Source organism: Balaenoptera physalus (assembly GCF_965194825.1).
Source record: "Balaenoptera physalus genome assembly, chromosome: 11".
NCBI lineage: Eukaryota > Metazoa > Chordata > Mammalia > Artiodactyla > Balaenopteridae > Balaenoptera > Balaenoptera physalus.
Window position 1 is genome coordinate 108,656,349 of NC_138896.1, and position 20,969 is coordinate 108,677,317.

At 39.4% G+C, this 20,969-nt stretch overlaps 1 protein-coding gene, 1 long non-coding RNA gene and 1 pseudogene across 5 annotated transcripts in view; all 3 read left to right on the forward strand.

Moving 5' to 3' along the window:
• The window catches only part of ACAD9 (acyl-CoA dehydrogenase family member 9), a 63,128-nt gene that overhangs the window by 6,341 nt on the left and 35,818 nt on the right, over positions 1 to 20,969 (forward strand). The gene's annotated exons all lie outside the window — the stretch shown is intronic.
• On the forward strand, positions 182 to 17,076 carry LOC309638292. The gene is made up of 2 exons (XR_014251056.1): positions 182 to 8,195; positions 15,872 to 17,076. It is a non-coding gene; the product is annotated as an uncharacterized lncRNA (long non-coding RNA).
• LOC309638275 (AP-3 complex subunit sigma-1 pseudogene) lies at positions 13,615 to 17,076 on the forward strand (annotated as a pseudogene). The gene has a single exon. The product of its transcript is annotated as an AP-3 complex subunit sigma-1 pseudogene (transcript).

The following is a 20,969-nucleotide window of genomic DNA, read 5'->3' on the forward strand; positions in this document are numbered from 1 at the left end:
TAAGTGATATTTGTCTTTCTCTGTCTGACTTACTAGACTTAGTATGATAATCTCTAGGTCCATCCACGTTGCTGCAAATGGCATTATTTCATTTTTAGTAATATTGCATTGTATATTACTGAGCAATATCCCATTGTATGTGGGTAATATTCCATTGTATATGTGCACCACATCTTTTTTTATTTTATTTATTTATTTATTTATTTATTTATTTATTTATTTATTTATTTATTTATTTATTTATGGCTGTGCTGGGTCTTTGTTTCGTGCGAGGGCTTTCTCTGGTTGCGGCAAGTGGGGGCCACTCTTTATCGCGTTGCGTGGGCCTCTCACTATCGCGGCCTCTCGTTGCGGAGCACAGGCTCCAGATGCGCAGGCTCAGCAATTGTGGCTCACGGGCCTAGTTGCTCCGCGGCATGTGGGATCTTCCCAGATCAGGGTTCGAACCTGTGTCCCCTGCACTGGCAGGTAGATTCTCAACCACTGCGCCACCGGGGAAGCCCCCATCTCTTTTTAAAAAAATAAATTTATTTATTTATTTATGGCTTCGTTGGGTCTTTGCTGCTGCACGCGGGCTTTCTCTAGTTGCGGCAAGCGGGGGCTACTCTTCGTTGTGGTGTGCAGGCTTCTCATTGTGGTGGCTTCTCTTGTTGTGGAGCACGGGCTCTAGCCTCACGGGCTTCAGTAGTTGTTGCATGCAGCCTCAGTAGTTGTGGCACAGGGGCTTAGTTGCTCCGCGGCATGTGGGATCTTCCCGGACCAGGGATCGAACCCGTGTCTCCTGCATTGGCAGGCAGATTCTTAACCACTGCACCACCAGGGAAGTCCACCACATCTTTATCCGTTCCTCTGTTGTTGGACATTTTGGTTGCTTCCATGTCTTGGCTATTGTAAATAGTGCTGCAATGAATAAACAGTGTTTTTGATGAAGAGTGGCATTGTTTTACAGTTTTGCAAACTTTTTGGCTTATTGGAAGACAGCTGGATTCTCATATCTGTTTCTACATTTAATCTGTGATACAAACCACAGAGGCCCTGGAAGACTCCACTGTAGGCGCATGACAGAACTAGGATTAAAAAGGCAAAGAGCATCTTTCTTTTATAAAATAGTTTTCTTCTGTGGACTCCCTGGAAGTCTGGCGGGTGCCCTGGCCACCCTTTTGAGAACTGCTGATCTACAGAGCTATCATGTTTCTAGTTTTAAAAGTTGCTGAGTTGTATATAAATATGTTTTGTTTCTATTCTATTTTTGTTCTAGTGGTTATCTTACTACTACTATTTTTAGTTCCTTAGTTCCTTGTTCTTCTATTTATACTTACTATCTGTTTTGTCAGGCTTTTTTTTCTTCCAATTTTTATTGAGGTATAATTAATTTACAATAAATTACACATTTAAAGTGTACAGTTTGATAAATTTTGGCATGTAAACATTACTGCTAAGGAATCATCAACACAATTAATGTAATAAACATACCCATTACCTCTAAAAGTTTTTTTTTTCAAAGTTTAACAATTAAAATTTATTATTAAACTTTTTTTAATTATAGTTCATTTACAAAGTTGTGTTAGTTTCAGGTGTACAGCACAGTGATTCAGATATATATATATATATACTTTTTCAGATTCTTTTCCCTTATAGGTTGTTACAGAATACTCAGTATAGTTCCCTGGGCTATATGGTAGGTTCTTGTTGGTTATCTGTATTGTGTATAGTAGTGCGTATGTGTTAATCCCAACCTCCTAATTTATCCCTCCCCACACCTTTCCCCTTTGGTAACCATAAGATTGTTTTCTATGCCTGTGAGTCTCTTTCTGCTTTGTAAATAAGGTCTTTTTTTTTCCTTTTTTAATTGAAGTATAGCTGATTTACAATGCTCTGCCAGTCTTTGCTGTACAGCAAAGTGACTCAGCTCTACACATATATAGGTTCTTTTTTTAATATTCTTTTCCATTATGCTATATCACAGGATATTGAATATAGTTCCCTGTGCTATATGTAGGACCTTGTTCTTTATCCATTCTATATGTAATAGTTTGCATCTACCAACCCCAAACTCCCAGTTCATCTCTACCCCCCACCCCTGCGCTGGGGCAACCACAGGTCTGTTCTCTATGTCTGTGAGTCTGCTTCTGTTTTGTAGATAAGTTCATTTGTGCCATATTTTAGATTCCCCATGTAAGCGATATCATACGGTATTTGTCTTTCTTATTCTGACTTACTTCACTTAGTATTATAATCTCTAGTTGCACCCATGTTGCTGCAAATGGCATTATTTCATTCTTTTTTATGGCTGAGTAGTATTCCATTATATACATGTACCACATCTTGATCCATTCATCTGTCAGTGGACATTTAGGTTGTTTCCATGTCTTGGCTATTGTGAATAGTGTGCTGTGCACATGCGGGTGCATGTATCTTTCTGGATTAGAGTTTTGTCTGGATATATTCCCAGGAGTGGGATTGCTGGATCATACGTTAATTCTATTTTTAGTTTTCTGAGGAACCTCCCTACTGTTCTCCATAGTGGCTGCACCAACTTACATTCCCACCAACAGTGTAGGAAGGTTCCCTTTTCTCCACACCCTCTCCAGCATTTGTTATTTGTAGACTTTTTAATGATGGCCATTCTGACCAGTGTGAGGTGGTACCCCATTGTAGATTGATTTGCATTTCTCTAATGATTAGAGATGTTGAGCATCTTTTCATATGCCTACTGGCCAGCTGTATGTCTTCTTTGAAGAAATGTCTATTGAGGTCTTCTGTCCATTTTTCGCTTGGATTGTTTTTTTGTTGTTGAGTTGTATGAGCTGTTTGTATATGTTGGAGATTAAGTCCTTGTCTGTCCCATCATTTGCAAATATTTTCTCCCATTCCATAGGTTGTCTTTTCGTTTTTTTTATGGTTTCCTTTGCTGTGCAAAAGCTTGTAAGTTTGATTAGGTCCTGTTTGTTTATTTTTGGTTTTCTTTCTGTTGCCTTGGGAGACTGACCTAAGAAAACATTGGTAGGATTTATGTCAGAGAATGTTTTGCCTATGTTCTCTTCTAGGAGTTCTGTGGTGCCATGTCTTATGTTTAAGTCTTTAAGCCATTTTGAGTTTATTTTTGTGTATGGTGTGAGGTTGTGTTCTAACTTCATTGATTTACAAGCAGCTGTCAAACTTTCCCAGAACCACTTGCTGAAGAGACAGTCTTTTTCCCGTTTTATATTCTTGCCTCCTTTGTCGAAAATTAGTTGACCATAGGTGTCTGGGTTTATTTTTGGGCTTTCTATTCTATTCCATTGATCCGTATGCCTGTTTTTGTACGAATAACACACTGTTTTGATTACTGTAGCTTTGTTTTGTTTTGTTTTAATATTTATTTATTTGGCTGCACCGGGTCTTAGTTACAGCACGCAGGATCTTTGTTGCGGCATATGGGATCTTTAGTTGTGGCCTGTGGAATCTTTAGTTGCAGCATGCAGGACTTAGTTGCGGCATGCAAACTCTTAGTTGCGGCATGTGGGATCTAGTTCCCTGACCAGGGATCGAACCCGTGCCCCCTGCATTGGGAGCGTGGAGTCTTAGCCACTGGACCACCAGGGAAGTCCCTGTAGCTTTGTAGTATTGTCTGAAGTCTGGGAGAGTTATGCCTCCTGCTTTCTCACCCCCCCCCCCAGGATTGCTCTGGCAATTCTGGGTCTTTTACGGGTCCATATAAATTTTTGGATTATTCTACTTCTGTGAAAAATGTCGTGGGTAATTTGATAGGGATCGCATTAAATCTGTAGATTGCTTTGGGTAGTATTGCCAATTTAGCAATATTAATTCTTCCAATCCAAGAGTGTGGGATATCTTTCCATTTCTTTGAATCTTCTTTTATTTCCTTTATTAATGTTTTATGGTTCTCAGCGTGTAAATATTTCATCTCCTTGGTCAGGTTTATTCCTAGGTGTTTTTTGGGTTTTTTTTGGTGTAATTTTAAATGGTAGTTTTTTTTTTTTTACATTCCCTTTTTGATATTTCATTGTTAGTGTAAAGGAATGCACCCGATTTCTGAATGTTTATCTTGTATCCTGCTACTTTTCTGAATTCATTTATTAGATCTGGTAGTTTTTGTGTAGAGTCCTTAAGGTAATCTATATATGGTATCATGTCATCTGCATGTAGTGACAGTTTTACCTCTTCCCTTCCAATTTGGATGCCTTTTATTTCTTTTTCTTGTCTGAAGTCTTTCAGCTTTTCACCGTTGAGTATTATATTGGCTGTTTGTATTATATTGGGTATTATATTGGGATTTCTCATAAATGGCTTTTATTATGTTGAGATATGTTCTCTCTATTCCCACTTTGGTAAGAGTTTTTATCATGAATGGATGCTGAATTTTGTCAGATGCTTTTTCTGCATCTATTGGGATGATCGTGTGGTTTTTTACTTTTCTTTTATTAATTTGTATTACATTGATTTGCATATGTTGAAGCATCCTTTGGAACCTGAGATGAATCCCACTTGGTCGTGGTGTTTGATCTTTTTTATGTGTTGTTGGATTCGGTTTGCTAATATCTTGTTGAGAATTTTTGCATCTATATTCATCAAAGATATTGACCTGTAATTTTCTTTTTTTGGTGGTATCTTTGTCTGGTTTTGGTATTAGGGTGATTGTGGCTTCACAGAATGTCTTTGGGAGTGTTCCCTCCTCTGCAGTCTTTTGGAAGAGTTTGAGAAGAATCCGTATAAGTTCTTCTTTGTATGTTTGGTAGAATTCAGCTGTGAAGCCATCGGGTCCTGGACTTTTGTTTGTAGGAAGTTTTTTTTATTACCGATTCTGTTTCTCTTCTAGTGATCATTCTGTTCAAATTATCTATTTCTTCTTGATTAAATTTGGTGGGCTGTATGTTTCTAGAAAATTGTCTATTTCTTCTAGGTTGCCGAATTTGTTGACATGTAATTGTTCATAGTATTCTCTTACGGTCTTTTGTATTTCTGCAATATCAGTTGAGATTTCATTTCTCCTTTTTCATTTCTTGTTTATTTGGGTTCTCTGTCTTTTCTTGGTGAGCGTGGCCAGAGGTTTGTCAATTTTGTTTACCCTTTCGAAGAACCAGCTCTTATTTTTGTTGATTTTTTTCTATTGTTTTTTCAATCTCTAATTTGTTTATTTTCTCCCTGATCTTTATTATTTCCTTCCTTCTACTGATGTAAGGTTTGGCTTGTTCTTCTTTTTCTAATTCTTTTTAGGTGGTAGGTTAGGTTGTTTACTTGAGATTTTTCTTGTTTTTTGATGAAGGCCTGTATCTCTACGAACTTCTCTCTAAGAACTGCTTTTGCTGCATCCCATAGACTTTGCATACTTGTGTTTTCCTTGTCATTTGTCTCAAGGTATATTTTAATTTCCTTTTTAATTTCCTTATTGACCCATTGGTGTTTTAGTAGCATGGTATTTTGTCTCCATGTAATCTTTTTTTCTCGTTTCTTTTCTGTTGTTGATTTCTAGTTTCATGCCGTTGTGGTCAGAGAAGATGCTTGAAATAATTTCTGTACTCCTATTAAATTTGTTGAAGTTAGTTTTGTGCCCTAGGATGTGGTCAGTCCTAGAGAATGTTCCGTGTACGCTTGAAATGAATGTATATTCTGTTTTTGTTTTTGTTATTAATTTATTTTTATTTTTGGCTGTGTTGGGTCTTCGTTTCTGTGCGAGGGCTTTCTCTAGTTGCGGCAAGTGGGGGCCACTCTTCATCGCGGTGCGCGGGCCTCTCACTATCGCAGCCTCTCTTGTTGCGGAGCACAGGCTCCAGACGCGCAGGCTCAGTAGTTGTGGCTCACGGGCTTAGTTGCTCCGCGGCATGTGGGATCTTCCCAGACCAGGGCTCGAACCTGTGTCCCCTGCATTGGCAGGCAGATTCTCAACCACTGCGCCACCAGGGAAGCCCTATTCTGGTTTTTTTTTTGATGTAGTGTCCTGAAAATTATCAATTAAGTCTAACTGTTCTGTTGTATCATTTAGGACCTCTGTTGCCTTATTGATTCTGTCTGGAAGATCTGTCCATTGATGTGAGTGGGGTATTAAAGTCTCCTACTATTGTATTCCTATCCATTCTCCCTTTATGTCTGTTAGTATTTGTTGTATGTATGGGTGGTCCTGTATTAGGTGCATATGTTGATGAGTATAAAATCCTCTTCTTGTACTGATCCTGTTATCATATAGTGTCCTTCTTTATCTTTCTCTATAGCATTTGCTTTAATCTATTTTATCTGATATGAGTATTGCAACTCCTGCTTTCTTGTCATTTCAGTTTGCATGAAATATATTTTTCCACCCCCTCACTTTCAATCTATGTGTTTGCCCTCAGGTGGGTCTCTGGTAGGCAGCATATGGTAGGCTCTTGTTTTTTTTAATCCAGTCTGCCACTCTGTCTTTTGATTGGAGCGTTTAGTCCATTGACATTTAAGGTAATTACTGTTACATAAGTATTTATTGCCATTTCAAACCTTGTTTCTTCTTTGTTCCGTTTTCTTTTTGTTTTTCTTTTTGTGGTTTGATGATTTCCGTTTATGCTTGTGTTCTCCTCTACTAGGTTTTTGTGAATCTATTGTATGTTTTTGATTTGTGGTTGCCCTGTTTTTCAAGTATTATGTGTTAACCCTTTCCTATATCTGCTTTCTTTAGACTGATAGTCATATAGGCTCAAACACATTCTAAAAAAAAAAGAATTGGCATTTTTTTTACTCCCCTTCCCCACATTTTATGATTTTGATGTCCCTTTTTGCATCTTCATGTTTATCCTTTTGCTATTCGTTGTGTTTATCATTGCTTTCACAAATAGGTTTTTTTTCTTTTCTTTTTGATCCGTATACTGGCTAATTTAAGTGATTTACTTCCAATTGTGATTTCCTCCTTCCTATTTCTTCTTGCTTCTTTTCTGTTTAGAGATGATGACCTTTCAATATTTCTTTTAGGATAGGTTTAGTATTGCTGTACTTTTAGTTTTTGCTTGTCTGAGAAATTCTGTGTTTCTCCTCCTATTCTAAATGATAATCTTGCTGGGTAGAGTACTTTAGGTTGCAGATTTTTTTCTTACAAGACTTTGAATATATCTTGCCACTCCCTTGTGGCCTGCAGTGTTTCTGTAGAGAAACCAGCTGATAGCCTCATGGGGGTTCCTTTGTAAAGAAGTGTATGTTTTCCTCTTGCTGCCTTTAGAACCCTCTCTTTATCTTTAACTTTTGCCACTTTTATTATACTATGTCTTGGTGTAGGTCTGTTTGGGTTCAACTTGTGTGGGACCCTCTGTGCTTCCTGTATCTATATGTTTCCTTCTTTAGGTTTGGGAAGTTTTCAGCTATAATTTCTTCAAATACATTTTCAATCCCCCTTTCTCTTTCTTCTCCTTCTGGAATCCCTATTATGTGTAGATTGACCCACTTTATATTTTCCCGTAGGTCTCTTATATTGCCTTCATTTTTTTGCATTTGGTTTCCTGTCTGCTGTTTTGATTGGGTAATTTCCATGAGTCTATCTTCCAGGTCACTTATTCTTTCTTCTGCATTATTCACGCTGCTCTTCATCGCCTTGAGCTCGGCTTTCATCTCGGCAAATGAATTTTCTAACTTTTCTTGGGTCCTTCTTATAGTTTCTGGTTCATTTTTACGGTTATCTGAATTTCTGTCAATAACCTTTCTTAATTCCTTCAGTATTTTCATTATCTCCTTCTTGAACCCAGTGTCTGTCTTTTTTTTTTTTAATCTGTGCTGTGTCTTCGCTGTGGCATGTGGGATCTTTTAGTTGTGGCATGGGGCATCTTTAGTTGCAGCATGCGAACTCTTAGTTGTGGCATGTGGGATCTAATTCCCTGACCAGGGATTGAACCCAGGCGCCCTACATTAGGAGCATGGAGTCTTAGCCAGTGGACCACCAGGGAAGTCCCTTGGTGTCTATTAGACTGAAGAGGTCGGTTTCATTGTTCCTTCAGGGCAGGGGAATTTTCTTGGTCTTTTAACTGAGAGTGATTCCTCTGCTTCTTCATTTTGCTTATGTTTCTCTTAGTCTGTGAGTTTAGGAGAAACAGTTACCTACTGTAATCTTGGAGGGCTACTTCTATGCAGGAGCGTCCCTGTGTAGCTTGTGCGGGTTTAATACTTTTTTTGGCGTGAGGGCAGTTTTTGTTGTGGTTGCTTGCCGTCTCTCTCTTCAGCACAGGCTGGCTCATATCCCTTTGGTAGGGGCGCGCACGTACGCAGGTGCACAGCTCACGCGGGCTCCCAGGGAGGCGGGAGCAGTGGTTGGCTTCCGGTCACGGTCCCTCCGCAGCGGTGATGGCGGGTCACGTGCCCCTGGGTGGTTGGCACCAGGTCGCGAGGCCCTTGGCAGGGTGAGCCACGCAGGCTCCTGGGAAGGTGGGGGCAGTGATCTGCACCTGCTCCCAAGACCCTTCCCAGTGTGCGGAAACCTTTCCGCTTCACAGCTCCCTCCCAGAGGCGCAGGTCCCATCCTGATTCCTTTCTCTCTCTTTTTTTTTTTCTTTTAAATTTTATTTTTATTATTATTTATTTTATTTATGGCTGTGTTGGGTCTTCGTTTCTGTGCGAGGGCTTTCTCCAGTTGTGGCAAGCGGAAGCCACTCTTCATCGCGGTGCGCGGGCCTCTCACTATCGCAGCCTCTCGTTGCGGAGCACAGGCTCCAGACGCGCAGGCTCAGTAGCTGTGGCTCACGGGCCCAGTCGCTCCGCGGCATGTGGGATCCTCCCGGACCAGGGCTCGAACCCACGTCCCCTGCATTGGCAGGCAGATTCTCAACCACTGCGCCACCAGGAAAGCCCTTTTTTTTTTCTTTTTTCCTTTGCTCTACCCAGTTACATGGAGATTTCCTTGCCCTTTTGGAAGTCTGAGGTCTTCTGCCAGTATTCAATAGATGTTCTGTAAGAGTCGTTCCACATGTAGAAACATTTTTTTAAAAATTTTAATTCATTTAAATTTAATTTTATTTTTATTTTTGTAAGTTTTTTGAAAATTTTTTATTGTGGTAAAAGGCACGTAATAAAATTTAACTATCTTAATGATGTAGAAGTGTGCAGTTCAGTGATATTACGTACATTCATACTGTTGTGCAATCACCAGCATTCATTTTCAGCGCTCATTTCATCTTCAGAACGGAAAACTTGTACCCATTAACCATTACCTCCCATCACCCCTCTTCCCAGTCCCCGGCAACTACCATCCACTTTCTGTACCTAAGGCTGTGACTACCCTAGATACCGCCTTGACGTGGAATCATACGGAATTGTCGTTTTACGACTGGGTTATTTCACAGCTTAGTGTCCTCAGGGTTCATCCATGTTGTAGCGTGTGCCACCATTTCTTTCCTGTTTAAGGCTGAATGATATTCCATGTGTATATCTATATATCTGTTCACAAATCTATAACATCTATGCAGTGGACTATCTAGATCTGTCACATTTTACTCACCCACTCGTCTGTTGCTTGACACTTCAGTTGCTTCCACCTTTTGGCTATTATGAATAATGCTTCTATGAACATGTGTGTACAAATACTTCAAGACCTTGACTTCAATTGTTTTTTTAATATATAAATTTATTTATTTATTTTTGGCTGCATTGGGTCTTTGTTGCTGTGCACAGGCTTTCCCTAGTTGCAGCGAGCAGGGGCTACTCTTCGTTGCAGTGCGCGGGCTTCTTACTGCGGTGGCTTCTCTTGTTGCGGAGCCTGGGCTCTAGGCACGTGGGCTTCAGTAGTTGTGGCACACAGACTCAGTAGTTCTGGTGCACGGGCTTAGTTGCTCCACGGCATGTGGAATTTTCCCAGCCCAGGGCTCGAACCCGTGTCCCCTGCATTGGCAGGTGGATTCTTAACCACTGCACCACCAGGAAAGCCCCATAGATGTAGTTTTGATGTATCTGTGGGGAGAAGGTGAGCTCCACGTCCTGCTCTTCCACCATCTGGATCCAATCTCTCAAGGTCTTTTGTATCTTTTTTTTTTTTTTTTTAACCCATAAAAGTTTTCTTGTGCCCCTTTCATTCTCTCTCTGTCCCCAGGCAACCACTAATGTGCTTTCTGTCACTGCAGCTTAATTTGCATTTTCTGGAATTTTATTTAAATAGATTCATATGTTATATATGTTTTTGTCCAGCTTTTTTCGGCCTAACTTTGAGTTTCATCCATGTTGTGTGCATCAATACTTTGTTTCTTTTTAATGCTGTATGCATATGCCAAAATTTGTTTATCCATTCACCTATTCATTGACACTTGGTAGGTACCCAGACTTCAGCTATCACAGAAAGGGATGTTGTGAACATTTTTTTGTGAGTCTGGTGTAGACATGTGCTTGCATTTCTCTTGGGGAAATACCTAGGAGTGGAGTGTCTGAATCATATGGTAGGTTCATGCTGAAATCTAAGAAAGTGCCAAATGGTTTTCCAAAGTGGTCACCACTTCACATCCCCACTAGTGCATTGGAGTTCCAGTTGCTCCACATTTTTGTCAGCACTTGGTATGGTCAGTCTTTTCAATTCTAGTCATTCTACTGGGTGTGCTATGGTATCTCATTGTGGTTGTAATTTTCATTGCCTTAATGACTAACAAGATGTTGGTCATCTTTTCATGTGCTTATTTGCCATCTGTATGTCTTTTTTTGGTGAAGTGTCTTTCAAATATTTTATGCATTTTTTAGAAACTGAGATTTAAGACTTTTAATTGGTGTATGTTTTACAAAAATTTTCTCCTGGTCTGTGGCTTGACTTTTCATTTTCTTAACAGTGTCTCAAAGAGCAAAAGTTTTTAATGTTGATTCGGTACAAGTCTTTTCTTTTGTAGTTCATGCTTTTTGTATTGTACATAAAATATCTACCAAACCCAAGGTCATGATGATTTTCGCCTACATATTCTTTTAGAAGGTTTATATTTTTATCTGTTAACATTTAGATTTATGATCCATTCCCAGGTAATGTCCCAGTTCATGATGTGAGGTAAAGTTTGAGGATTTCTTTTTTGCATGTGGCTATCCAGTCGTTCTAGCAACATTTATTGAAAGGATGATCCTTTCCTTATTTAACTGACTTTGATACTTTTGTCAAAAATCAGTTGACCATAAGATTCCCGGAAGATGGCAGAATATCAAGCACCAGGAAATCTGTCTCCCCGCCAGACAACAATTGCACTGGCAGAATCTGTCTGTTGTAACTGTTGAGGAGCTCTGGAGTCTAGGTGGTGGAGCGGGGGCGGGGGAGGGGGCCCGGACAAAAATGTGGTTAATTTCAGTTTCGCCTCTGAGCACAGAGGCAGCTACCCACCCCCAGACCCAAAGCAGGCTGCTATGCACTTGTTCCTGGAGCAGCCTGTACACGGCTTGTGGGAGCCAGAGTGGGCAAAACGGACCCTGTGCAGCAAGTATTAGGGATCTGTGCTGGTTGCTGATTGCTGCTTCTGATCAGAGGTGCAGACAAGGAGGCAGAGGCCATGGTGTTGCAGCTTCTTACAATGTTGCAAGCCCTTCCCCCTCTGGCAGAAGTCACTTCTAGGGGATTTAAAGGGCTAGTGCCTTTTTTCCTCTTCATTTTTGCCGGTTTTTTTTTGGCCACGTGGCATGTGGGATCTTAGTTCCCCAACCAAGGATCAAACCTGTGCCCCCTGCAGTGGGTGGGCGGAGTCTTAACTACTGGACTGCCAGGGAAGTCCCTCTTTTTGTTTTTTCAGGAGCCAGATGGAATACTAGGACCTTCTAAAGCAATCGCATATATGGGCGGCAAATTAGAAAGTCACCATGCATGACCTGGGAAAGGGACAGGCTCAGGAAAGACCTGAAAACACCTTAAGTTTACACCTCAGGCTGATCCTCGGCATTAGACAAAGCCTACAACAATTAAAAAGCAAAACAAAACCCAAAAGCACAAACAACAAAAATAAAAATCAACGTGTGGAATATGAAACCTAAAATCTTCTGCACAGCAAAGGAAATAATCACCAAAATGAAAAGGCATCCTAAGGAATGGGAGAAAATATTTGCAAAGCGTATATTGGATAGGGGACTAATATCCAAAATATATAAAGAACTCATGCAACTCAATAGCAAAAAAAAAGATTAACAAATGGGCAGAGGAACTAAATAGGCATTTTTCTAGAGAAGACATACAAATATCCAACAGATATATGAAAAAAGTGCTCAACATCGCTAAGCAGGGAAATGCAAATCAAAACCACAATGAGATAACACCTCACACCTGTTAGAATCACTATCATCAAAAAGACCACAGGTAACAAATGTTGATAAAGATGTGGCAAAATGGAACCCTTGTGCACTGTTGGTGGGATTGTAAATTTGTCAGCCACTATGGAAAACAGTATGGAGGCTCCTTAAAAAATTAAAATCGAACTACCATATCCAGTAATTCACTTCTTGGTGTATACCCAAAAGAAATGAAAACACTGGGACTTCCCTGATGGCGCAGTGGTTAGGAATCCACCTGCCAGTGCAGGGGACACGGGTTCGATCCCTGGTCCGGGAAGATCCCACATGCTGCGGAGCAGCTAAGCCCGTGCACCACAACTACTGAGCCTGTGTGCTGGAACTACTGAAGCCCACACGCCTAGAGCCCGTGCTCCGCAACGAGAGAAGCCACCACAGTGAGAAGCCTGCGCACCACAACGAAGAGTAGCCTCCGCTCACCACAACTAGAAAAAGTCTGCGTGCAGCAAAGAAGACCCAATGCAGCCAAAAATAAATAAATTAATTAATTAATTTTAAAAAATGAAAACACTAACCCAAAGAGATAATATGCACTCCCATGTTTATTGCAACATTATTCACAATAGCCAAGGTATGGAAACAACCTAAGTGTTCTCCAGTTGTTGAATGGATAAGGAAGATGTAAGATACCAAGATATATGTAAGGAAAATAGAATATTATTCATCCATGAGAAAGGAAGTCCTGCCATTTGCAACAACGTGGATGGACCTTGAGGATACTATGCTTAGTGTGATAAGTCAGAGAAAGACAAGTATTGTGATAATCACTTATACGTGGAATCTAAAAAAGCTGAACTCCTAAAACAGTTGAATATGTGATTACTAGGGGCTGGGGAATGGGAGAATTGGAGAGGTATTGTTTAAGGGTATACACTTGGAACTAGTAGATAAGTGAGTCCTGGAGATCTAATGTACATTATTGTGATTATAGACAACAGCACTGTACTATAAATATCAAATGTGCTAACAGAATAGATCTTAATTATTACTGCCTCAAAAAGAAATGATAATTAGTGATGTAGTAGAGGTATTAGCTAAGGCCATGGTGGCAATCCTATTGCAATATATAAATGTATCAAATCAACATATTGTACACCTTGAACTTAGACAATGTTATATGTCAAATATGTTTCGATTATGGAAAAAAGAGCAAACCCTGGGGATTTCCCTGGTGGTCCAGTGGTTAAGACTCTGTGCTTCCACTGCAGGGGGTGCAGGTTTGATCCCTGGTCGGGGAACTGAGATCCCACATGCCACACAGCACAGCCAAAAAAGAAAAAGGAGCAAACCCTGGGAAGAGGGAAAATCTGATTTCCAAAGTTACCACATTATTAATTCACATGTCCAATTTTCAACAAAAGCAGAGCAGAGGTGTGCGGGCGGGTGCGGGTGGGGAAGGATCGCCAGCGAGATCCCGAGGCGAGGCTCGCGCGCCGGCCCCCGGCCTGGCCCCCAGCTCCCAGCCCGTCGGCCCGGCTCAGCCATGATCAAGGCAATCCTCATCTTTAACAACCACGGGAAGCCGTGGCTCTCCAAGTTCTACCAGCCCTACAGTGAAGATACACAACAGCAAATCATCAGGGAGACATTCCATTTGGTATCTAAGAGAGATGAAAATGTTTGTAATTTCCTAGCAGGAGGATTATTAATTGGAGGATCTGACAACAAACTGATTTATAGACATTATGCAACATTATATTTTGTCTTCTGTGTGGATTCTTCAGAAAGTGAACTTGGCATTTTAGATCTAATTCAAGTATTTGTGGAAACATTAGACAAGTGTTTTGAAAATGTCTGTGAACTGGATTTAATTTTCCACGTAGACAAGGTTCCCAATATTCTTGCAGAAATGGTGATGGGGGGAATGGTATTGGAGACCAGCATGGATGAGATTGTTACACAAATTGATGCACAAAATAAACTGGAGAAATCTGAGGCTGGCTTAGCAGGAGCTCCAGCCCATGCTGTATCAGCTGTAAAGAATATGAATCTTCCTGAGATCCCAAGAAATATTAACATTGGTGACATCAGTATAAAAGTGCCAAACCTGCCCTCTTTTAAATAAAAAATTTAAAAGGCCACTCCCAGGTAAAATCCGGGGGGAAAATCGTCTACGTTTACCATGCAGTTGTTTACCAAAAATAGAGGAGGAGAGTCTTAACTTTTGCTCTTGGATTTAAGTCAAGGTACTGTATAGAAGTTACGTAAAGTCAGAATGGAAGTTCATTGTTGCTTTTCTTGCTCAGTGATTTTGAAGAAATTGAGTAGTTACAGTGTGATTTTTTTCTTTATTTTCTAAACTGCATTCCTATGGCCACCTAAGGCATGCCTCTGTGTGTTGGCTACTACAGTATTTTGAAAAGTGTTTGGGACATTTCTTTAAATTATGTATAACCCAAAATGTTGGTGTTTTGTATGGATCACAAATACAGCATTCCTTAATTCTTTCTGTTATTTGTCAGAATTGTTATTTAAAGAACGAAGTATGTATTGCATGAAAACATTATGACCTTTTTCTCTTAGTTTAAATAAACTCCAAGGTAACTGGAAAAAAAAAAAAAAGCAGAGCAGAAAAGTATGACCCATTCAAAGAAAAAAAAAGCACCAACAAAAAACTCTTCCTGTAAAAGACCTGATGGAGGATCTACTAGACAAAGACTTAAAAATAGCCATCTTAAAGATGCTCAACTAACAAGACATGCAGGAAGTGAAGAATGTGTGAACAAAATGGAAATATCAATAAAGAGGTAGTAAACCTAAAAAGAAACACAAATGACATTTGGGAGCTGAAAAGTACAGTGACTGAAAGGAGGAGTTCACTAGAGGGATTCAAAGACAGATTTGAGAAGGCAGAAGAATCAGTGAACTTGCTGATAGGATAATGGAAAATAATCAAGTCTGAAGAACAGGAAAAAAAAAGATTGAAGAAAAGTGAACCTGAGGGACCTGTGGAACACTGTTTTTTTTTTTTTTTAATTAATTAATTTATGGGTGTGTTGGGTCTTCATTTCTGTGCAAGGGCTTTCTCTAGTTGCGGTGAACGGGGCCCACTCTTCATCGCGGTGCACGGGCCTCTCACTGTCGCGGCCTCTCTTGTTGCAGAGCACAGGCTCAGTAGTTGTGGCTCACGGACCTAGTTGCTCCACGGCATGTGGGATCTTCCCAGACCAGGGCTTGAACCCGTGTCCCCTGCATTGGCAGGCAGATTCTCAACCACTGCGCCACCAGGGAAGCCCTGGAACACTGTTAAATGCATACATATTGTGGGAGTCCCAGAAAGAGAAGAGAGACTATTTGAAGAAACATTGAAAAGTTCTCAAATTTCGTGAAAGACGTGAATATAAACATCCAAGAAGCTAAGCAAACTCCAAATAGGATGAATCATAGAGACCTACACCAAGACACGTTATATAATCACACTGTCAGAAGACAAAGACCAAAAGAGTCTTGAGAGCTGTAAGAGAGAAGTAACAGACAAGAGATCCTCAATAAGATCATCAGTAGATTTCTCATCAGAAACTTTGGAGGCCAGAAAGCAGTGGGCCAATATATTCAAAGTGCTAAAAGGAAAAAATTCTCAACCAAGAATGCTATATCTGGCAAACTGTCCTTTACAAGTAAGGGAGAAATTAAGACATTCCCAGATAAAAGCTGAGGGAGTTTGTTACCACTGGCTCTGCCCTACAAGAAATGCTCAGGACACTAGACAGTAACTCAAGTCCATGTAAAGAAACAAAGATCTCATTGAAGGTAAATACATGGGCAGGTGTAAAACCTAGTATTATTGTAACAATGGTTTATAACTGTAGTTTTTGTTTTCTACTTGATTTAGGAGTCTAATATATTTTTTAGAAAAACAGTCTAAAAGCTAGTATCACTGTAACTTTGTAACTCTATATTTTGTTCTCTGTAATAATTTAAGAGACTAAAAATCATTTGAAACAATTATTAGTTTATGTTTTTGGACCTGGTGCATAAAGATGTAATTTTGTGACAATAATAAAAGAAAAGGGTGGATATGGAGCCTTTAAAGGAACAGAATTTTAGTATGTTATTGAAGTTAAGCTGCTGTAAATTGACATGAGAGTGTTATAACTTTGAGATGTTCAGTGTGATCCCCATGGTAACTACAAAGAAAATACCTAAAGAATATACATGAAAGCAAATGAGAGAGGAATTGAAATGTTTCACTGCAAAAAATCAAGTAAAAAGAAGACAGTAATGCAAAAAAAAGATGGACAAAAAAGCTATATAAATAACAAAATGACAGAAGTCTTTCCTTATCACTAATTACTTTAAAAGTAAATAGATTAAACTCTTCCATCAAAAGTCAGAAGTTGCCAGATTTAAAAAATAATCCAGCTGTATCTTGTCTACAAGAGATTCAGTTTAGATCCAAAGACACAACCAGGTTAACAGATAAATGGGTAAACAAAATGTATATGCATACAATGGAATATTATTTAACCTTTAAAAGGAGGGAAATTTGGACCAATGCTACAACGTGAACCTTGAGGACATTACGCTAAGGGAAATAAGCTGGTCAGAAAAGGACAAATACTGATTGATTTCACCTGTATGAAGTATTCATACTGAGAGCAGTCAAATCCATAGAGACAGAAAGTAATAGAATGGTGGTTGCCTGGGGGTGGGGGGGAGGAGGAATGGGGGGAGTTATTGTTTAATGAGGGCAGAGTTAACTGTTTTGAACGGTGAAACGAGTTCTGGAGAATGGGTGGTGGTGATGGTTGCACAGTAATGTGAATGTACTTAATACTACTGAATTGCACACTTAAAACTGGCTGAGACAGTAAATTTTATGTGTATTTTGCCACAATAAATCAATCATTTATGTGAGGGTCTGTTTCTGCATCCTCTGCTCTATTTGTCTCTTTTGATGCAAATATCGTGTTGCCTTCTTTACTGAGCTTTGTAATGGGCTTGAAACCAAGTAGTGTTTGTTCTCCAGCCTTGTTCTTTTCTGAAGTTGTTTGGCTCCTCTAGGTCCTTTGCATTTGCTTATAAATTTTAGAATCAGCTTTTCAGCTTCAACAAAAAGGCCTTTGTGTGTTATGATTGGGGTTACAATAAATCTGTAAATCAGTGTGAGGGAGAATTGAGATTATAACAATACTGAATTTTCAAATCCACGATCGTGGGATATCTCATCATTTATTTGATTCTTATTTAATTCTCTCAGCAGCATTTTGTGTGTCATGGTCAGTGTATAGACCTTGGACAGTTTTTTTTTTTTTTTGGCTGCATTGGGTCTTCGTTGCTGTGTGCAGCCTTTCTCTAGTTGCAGCGAGCAGGTGCTACTCTTCGTTGCAGTGCGTAGGCTTCTCGTTGTGGTAGTTTCACTTGTTGCAGAGCACAGGCTTCAGTAGTTGCTGCCTGCCAGCTCAGTAGTTGCGGCATGCAGGCCCCAGAACACGTGGGCTTCAGTAGTAGCAGCACGTGGACTTCAGTAGTTGTGGCACGTGGGCTCTAGAGCGCAGGCTCAGTAGTTGTGGCGCACAGGCTTAGTTGCTCTGCGGCATGTGGGATCTTCCTGGACCAGGGATCAAACCCGTGTCCCCTGCATTGGCAGGCAGATTCTTAACCACTGTGCCACCAGGGAAGTCCCGACCTTGGACAAATTTTGAGAAAAGTTTCTGATGGTTTCTCAACTTATCCTTAATGTTTTTTTGATGGTTTGTAAAATGTATCTGTAAGTATTTAAAGTTCTTTGACATTATCGTAAATGGTATTTTTTAAAATTCCAATTTCTGATTGTTCATTGTATATAGAAATACAGTTGATTTTTTACACATTATTTTTACAGTGGTATGGAAGTTCACTTTTTTCTGTTTATACTTGTTTCTATTTCTGAAATTTTTCTTCATAATCTATATTTTATTTCATTAATAAAAGAAATTCACACTCATTTAAAGGAGATTTAGGAACTCTAAACAAGGTACAAGAAAAATGTCACCCATTGTGTCATAGTTTTTGTTGAAAATCAATTTTAGTTGAACTTCAGCAGATGTGGGTGTTTTCGTGGGGATTTCTTAATTCAACCTCAGGGTTATTCCCATTAAATTTAATATGTATGTAATATGATAACATTTCATGATGACATTATTTGCTTTAAAAAACTTTAGTTTGAGATAATTGTAGATTCACATGCAGTTGTAAGAAATAATTCAGAGATCAGTTATACCCTTCACCCAATCAGTTTCCCCCAATGCATAGCTTTATGGAATGCGTCTTGCATAGCTACAGAACGTTATCATAACCAGGAAATTGACGTCAACCTTATTCAGATTTTGCCAGTTGTACGTTTACTGATTGTGTGTGTATGTACTTATGTAATTTTGTCATATATATAGATTCATGAGTCAAGCACCACAATCATGATACAGAACAGTTACATCACAAGAATCCCTCATGCGTTCCTTTTATAGACATAGCCACTTCTTGCCCTCTCCTCCCCAGCTTCTGGAAACCACTAGTCTGTTCTCTATTTTTATAATTTTGTTATTTCAAAAATGTTGTATTAATGGAACCATACAGTATATAAACTTTTGGGATTGGCCTTTTTTACTCAGCATAATTCTCCTGTAAGTTGCCATGTATCAGTGGTTTGTTCTTTTTTATTGTTCGGTTAGTTTTCCATATTATGGGTTAACACAATTTGTTGACTATTCTGATGTTGAACTACATCTTGGTTGTTTCCAGTTTTGAGGCTCTTACGAATAAAACTTCTGTGTACGTTTGTGTACAAGCTTTGTGTGAACATGTTTTCTTTTCTCTGGGATAAATGCCCAGGAGTGCAGTTGTTGGGTCCTGAGGTAGTTCTGTGTTTAATTATTTTCAAAGTGTTGGCTGTACCATTTTACGTTCTCAATAGCAGTGTATGTGATCCAGTTTCTGTGCCTTTTTTGCCAGGATTTGGTGTTGTCACTGGTTTTGTTTTAAAAATACTTTAAAAAATTTTGGCCATTCTGATAGATGTGGAGTGTTATCTCATTGTGGTTTTAATTTGCATTTCCCTGATGCCCGATGATGTTGAACATTTTTTCATGGGTTTAGTTGTTCCCTTAATGTAGCCTCTTCAGTGAGTACAGTTGGTTTTTGTATATTGACCTTGTATCCTGCAGCCTTCTTAAGCTCATCTATTAGCTCTTGCAACTTTTTTGATCGATCCCAGAGGGTTTAGTACATAGACAGTCACGTGGTTGGTGATGAGGGCAGTTTCATGTCTTCCTTTCCAGCCTGGCTTCCCTTTCTTTTCTTTGTTTAATTCAATGGCTAACATCTCTAGTATGTTGAATAGGAGTGGTCAGAGCCAACTTCCTTGCCTTGTGCCTGATTTTAGGGAGAAAACATTGTCTTTTACCATTAAGTATGAGTTAGCTGTACATTTTTTTGGAGTGCCCTGTACCAGGTTAAGGAAGTTTCCCTTTATTTCTAGTTTGTCGCGTTTTCATCATAAATTGTATCAAATTGTGTCCAGTGTTTTTTTCTGCGTCTATGGAGATGATTATTTTTTTTATTGTTTATTCTGTTGACCTAGTAAATTACATCGACTGGGTTTTGAACACTGAACGACACTTACATTCCCAGGATAGTTCCCCTTGGTTGTGATATATTATCCTTTTTTGTATTGTTGGATTCACTGTGGAGGATGTTAAGGGGACGTGACAGCTAAATACAGTTGGGATCCTGGATTGGATCCCAGGAAAGAAATAGGGCATTTATGGACAAACTGATGAAATTCAAATTAATTCTGTAACTTAGTAATATTGTATGAATGTCCATTTCTTAATTTTGATAGTTTCCCCATGGTTCTATTAGCTTCTGTTAGGAGAAGCTGGATGAAGAGTATACGGGAACCCTATACTATTTTTGTGACTTTTCTTTAAATCTAAAATTATGTGAAAATAAAAGTTTAAAATAAAAATGAAAAAGTGATTTCTTATGGGCAGCTTAGTTGAATATTGTTTTTTTAATCCAATTTGACAGTCTTTTTTCCTTTTTTATTTTTTTAATAAATTTATTTTATTTTTTTATTTTTGGCTACGTTGGGTCTTTGTTGCTGGGTGCGGGCTTTCTCTAGTTACGGTGAGCGGGGGCTACTCTTCATTGTGGTATGCGGGCTTCTCATTGCGGTGGCTTCTCTTGTTGCGGAGCATGGGCTCTAGGCGCGTGCACTTCAGTAGTTGTGGCACGTGGGCTCAGTAGTTGTGGCTCGTGGGCTCAGTAGTTGTGGCTCACGAGCTCTAGAGCACAGGCTCAGTAGTTGTAGCACATGGGCTTCGTTGCTCCACGGCATGTGGGATAGTCCCGGACCAGGACTCGAACCCGTGTCCCCTGCATTGGCAGGCGGATTCTTAACCACTGTGCTATCAGGGAAGCCCTCCTTTTTTAAATTTATTTTTTGTTGAGGTAATGTTGGTTTGTAACATTGTATGTTTCCTGTGTACAACACTATATTCCTATTTCTGTGTTTATTACGCCATACCACCAAAACTTCAGTTTCCATCTGTCACCATACACTTGATCTCCTTTACCCATTTCACCCTCCCCCATTCTGTGCCTTTTAATTGGTTTTTGATATATGATTATTTTAATGTGGTTATTGATATATATATCGCTGGGTTTAATGTTATCATCTAGCTGTTTTTTTCCCATATTTTCTTTGATCTTTTTCCCTCTTTTCCTGCTTTTTTTGGATTAGTGGAGTATTT